This window comes from Myotis nattereri (assembly GCF_964212035.1).
Source record: "Myotis nattereri genome assembly, chromosome: X".
Lineage (NCBI taxonomy): Eukaryota > Metazoa > Chordata > Mammalia > Chiroptera > Vespertilionidae > Myotis > Myotis nattereri.
In genome coordinates, this window is record NC_138078.1 from 149,859,054 (window position 1) to 149,864,067 (window position 5,014).

Sequence of the window (5,014 nt, forward strand, 5' to 3'; positions counted from 1 at the left end):
ACAACTTAAGAAATAAGTCCAAAAAGATTATTTGTCTTCTGGGGTTGCCTTTAAACGGTAGTGAACAGGTAAGCTACCAGGCTGTAAACTTCTTAAGGACCAAGACCATTTCTTTTTTGTTTTAAATATAGTATGAGCTCAGTGGTTGAGTGTTGTAGACCTATAAACCAGCAGGTCCCAGGTTCAATTCTAGCCAAGGGCATGTTCCTGTGTTGCAGGCTCAAACTCCAGTGGGGAGCATGCAGGAGGCAGCCGATCAATTATTCTCTCTCATCATTGATGTGTCTATCTCTCCCTCCCTCTCATTTCCTCTCTGAAACCAATAAAAATATATGTTTTTTAAATAAAATAATAAAATAAATATAGCTCGTACCTTGCTTAATATCTTGCACTCAGCAAGTGTTTGATTTTCTTTGTTGTTGAATGAAAGAATGAATTCTGAGGTACAGTTAGATTTTATTTGTTTATAGTATAGTAAGTAGTAACAAGAGAGGTCCTACCATTCAGGCCTCCCAAAGTTTCCTTCTCATTTATATTACTGAGAGAATTAAAAAGAGCTAAAATTCTGATGCCTTTAGAAGAGCTTTCACCTTGTCCACTTATTTTGTGCCGGGCATGTCCAGTACATAGTCACAGAAAAGACTTTTCTTTAACCCCTCAAAACCCTAGTGGGAAGAGATTATGAAAGGTCCTTTGTGCTTCAGTTTAGCACAATGGCTGAAACAAGACAGAAAATGCAGCAGGCTTCAAGTGGCTGAAGATTCTCAGCCCTCAGTACACACACTAGAGCAGTGGTTCTCAACCTTCCAAATGCTGCGACCCTTTAACACAGCTCCTCATGTTGTGGTGACCCCCCACCATAACATTATTTTCGTTGCTACTTCATAACTGTAATGTTGCTACTGTTATGAATCGTCATGTAAATATCTGATATGCAGGATGTATTCTCATGGTTACAAATTGAACATAATTAAAGCATCGTGATTAATCACAAAAACAGTATGTAATTATAGATGTGTTTTCCAATGGTCTTAGGTGACCCCTGTGAAAGGGTCGTTCGACCCCCAAAGGGGTCGCGACCCACAGGTTGAGAACCGTTGCACTAGATGAAAGTGTATTTTCAGGCTACAAAGACACTCATGGCCTAGCTCATGGGCACATGCCCGGGCAAGCTGGGGAGAGAGGGGCATGTGCTCATCATGCATAAGATTCATTATCTTTTTTAAAAAAAACATATTTTTATTGATGTCAGAGAGGAAGGGAGAGGGAGAGAGAGACAGAAACATCCATAATCAGAGAGAACCATTGATCGGCTGCCTCCTGCACACCCCCTACCAGGGATCGAGCCCACAACCCGGGCATGTACCCTTGACCTGAATTGAACCCGGGACCCTTCAGTCCGCAGGCCCACGTTCTACCCACTGAACCAAACCGGCTAGGATGAGATTCATTATCTTAAGAAAGAAGCAATAACAACAACATCAAAACACTCATAGGGTTAAAACTGCTATTTTTCCTTCTTCTAAATGGAATGTGCTCCTATTTCCTCTGGGCTATTACCTCTGGGTATAAAGGGAAACAGACACCCACGATTTAGGAAATGACAGGCTTTAGAGAAACAGGAAACATAAAATACCTTAGAACTGAATGATTTTCCTATAAGGAAGCATTACCTTCACAAATGAAACACCAAGCACCAAGACCTTTCCCTAGTGACTGGAAAGCTAAAATGTAGGTCCCCTTGGGGTGACCTTGTGTTATGATCACCTTGCCAAACGAAAGCGCTCCCAGCACAGGCAAATGTTTGTGAGGCCCATTGTGGTAAGAACAGAAGTTCTGAGACTCCTGTTGATTTCCCCCATGTCCCTACTTATGCACATCTTGCACCTGTCTCTGTACCTATGGGGTTTGTGTTGCTCTCATTTATTGGGTTTGGGGACTTCTGCCCCTGTATGTGTTTTTCCCATTTCTGCAATGAGGCTGTAAGACTGGTATTTTAGTTCTCCTTCCTCTAAATTTCCACTGTACTGTTCTACATCTAATACTAGTTACAAATGTACTGTAAGAACTATAGGAATCAGCGTATCAGTCAGGATCCCAGTAGGAAACAGAATCCAACCCTCTACTGGGTTATGAGAACAAATAAGGGGTGTTGAGGCACCCAGAGATTAGCATGGCAAGGAGCCCTTACCCTCTGTTTGCCTGAGGAGAAAATGGGAAAGATATAGAACCCTGGGGGAGCTGGCATATGGAGGAGAGGGCATCCAGTAGGAGCTGTAGTCCCAGAAGATCTCAGCTACTGTCAGAGAAGAGAGAGAGCAAAAGGAATACCTCTACTTGTTCTCCTTTTGTTTTCCTATCTCATGTCTGCTCCTCTCACTGACCAAACCCAACCAGAGCATGGAGTAAGGGAGGCTAACCATTCAGGGCAGAGAAGGGTAGAGAATGGAATGAGGTAGGAAAGCGGGGTGGTAACAGACAATAACCCTTACACCAGTAAAGACCTCAGGGCTTTCTGTGCTCAGCCATGCCCACCACAGTGCTTGAATGTAGTAGGGCTCAAGATGTATTCTAGAGCAGTCATTAAAAAAAGCAAGAGAATAGAGAAAATCCATGGAATACTGGCATCTGTGTGCTCTTCGTTATTGCTTTTAATCTTCTGCGCCAGTCTTTGTTTTCCTAACTCTTCTTTCCTCATCTAAAACTGTCCTTTGATATTTGTACTAATCCCAGCCTCCCTCCCCCACTGAGAACGAGCCCAGACCAAGGACAAGTTGGTCAACTTTCTAGACCTCAGTATTGTCTCTAAAAATGTTGGGCATGGACCAGGTGCCCCCTGTTTTCTTTCAAATGTAAAATAAAGGTCAACCAGTCCTTGCTTGCTAACATTGTTAAAGTAATACAAAGAAGAAGATGGAGATGGGGAGATAAAAGTTATTCATGTTGAAAGGGACAGAAGAATAAACAGAGATAGCTAAAGTGATTTGGGGAATTGTGGATTTTTATGGAACTTTGAAATCTCTGATAACACTCAGTGAAACTGTTCTGGATGTGTCTGTGTCAGGGGAGGGAGTGCTCAAAAGCAAATTCAAGCCATTAAATTTCAACTCTCCTTTTCCCAGGAATACCGAATTTCTCCTGAAGCTGTGAAACCTTCAAAATTACATGAGATCGGCTATAGTTTACTGACAATTTTCTCTTCATTACTGATCAACCATTGGCCAAAAAAGTAAGACAGCTTTCACATTTCAGAGAACCTGAATATCTGTTTCTTTTACAACGAATACAGTGAAAGGGATGCAGCGCAGCAATCCTTCTCAAGTACTCAAAAATAGAATTGGGGAAAAGGAGGTTTAATCCAAATTATCTTAAATTTCTTTAAATCACAGTCTTCTCAGAGAGTTGTAGTGGTTTCCTGCTTCAACAGTGCTTGGAATAAACCCAGAGCTTGACCATCCCAGCCTGTTGCCCAGGCCAGCCTTCTGCCTCTCCTTAGCTGCCCACCATGACAATGACCGGGTCCACCTCGCAGGTGGGCCAGAACTACCACCAGGACTCAGAGGCTGCCATCAACCACCAGATCTACCTGGAACTCTATACTTCCTACGTCTGCCTGTCCATGTCTTACTACTTTGACTGTCATGATGTGGCTTTGAAGAACTTTGCCAAATATTTTCTTCACCCATCTCATGAGGAGAGGGAACATGCTGAAAGACCAATGAAGCTGCAGAACCAGCGAGATGGCCGAATCTTCCTTCAGGATATCAAGAAACCAGGCTGTGATGACTGGGAGAATGGGCTGAAGGCAATGGAATAAGTTTTACACTTGGGAAAAATGTGGATCGGTCCCTACTGGACTTATACAAACTAGCTGCTGACCAAAAGGACCCTCATTTGTGTGACTGCACTGGGACTCACTACCTGAATGAGCAGGTGAAATCCATCAAAGAATTGGGTGACCACGTAACCAACTTGCACAGGTTGGAGGCCCCTGAAACTGGCATGGCAGAGTATCTCTTTGACAAGCACACCCTGGGAGACAGCCACGAGCGCTAAGCCTTAGGCTGGCTTCCCATAGCCTCGAGGGTGACTCCCTGGTCACCAAAGCAGTACGTGCATATGAGGGTCACCTCAATAAATGTATTTGAAAAAAATTAATTAATTAATCCCAAAGAAGGTAAATAAAAGGAAAGACAACAACGCTCAGATGGGACAAATAGTAAACAGACTGCAAGATGGTAGGTTAAAAGATATACCACACTAACACTAAAGCTGGAGTGGCTATATTAATATTAGACAAAGTAGATTTCCAAACAAAACAAACATATTACCAAGGATAAGGAAGGCCATTTCATAATGATTAAGAAATCAATTAATCAAGAGAACTTTACAACTTAAAAAAGTTATGCACCTAAGAACAAACTTCAAAACACACGAAGTAAAACTAATAGTATTGCAAAAAGGAAGAGGCATATCCACAATCATAGTTCAAAGTTTTAAAACCACCCCTCTCAAATAACTGATAGAATAAGTAGGTAGGAAATCAACAAGAATATAGATTTAAACACTTTCACCATCATGACCTAATTGAGAACACTCCACTCAGCAATAGCAAAATACACATTCTTTTCAAGTACACATGGAATATTTACCAAGATAGACCATATTCTGAGCCACAAAACAAGCCTCTACAAACTTTAAAGGATCCAAGTTATAAAAAGTATGTCCTCTGGCCCTAGCCATTTTGGCTCAGTGGATAGAGTGTTGGCCTGCAGACTGAAGGGTCCCAGGTTTGATTTCTGTCAAAGGTACATGCCCGGGTTGTGGGCTCAATCCCCAGTAGGGGGCATGCAGGAGGCAGCTGATCAATGATTCTCTCTCATCATTGATGTTTCTATCTTTCCCTCCCTCTCCCTTCCTCTCTGAAATCAATTTTTAAAAATAAAAAAAAAATTTTTTTAAAGTATGTCTTCTAACCACAGTGGAATTTCCTTTAAAATCAGTAATGAAAAAA

The 5,014-nt window shown here is 41.9% G+C and overlaps 1 pseudogene across 1 annotated transcript; it reads left to right on the plus strand.

Annotated features, from left to right (window-relative positions):
* Positions 1 to 3,511: 3,511 nt before the first annotated feature.
* Positions 3,512 to 4,056, plus strand: LOC308511992 (ferritin heavy chain-like; annotated as a pseudogene). The gene has a single exon. The product of its transcript is annotated as a ferritin heavy chain-like (transcript).
* The last annotated feature ends 958 nt before the right edge of the window (positions 4,057 to 5,014 follow it).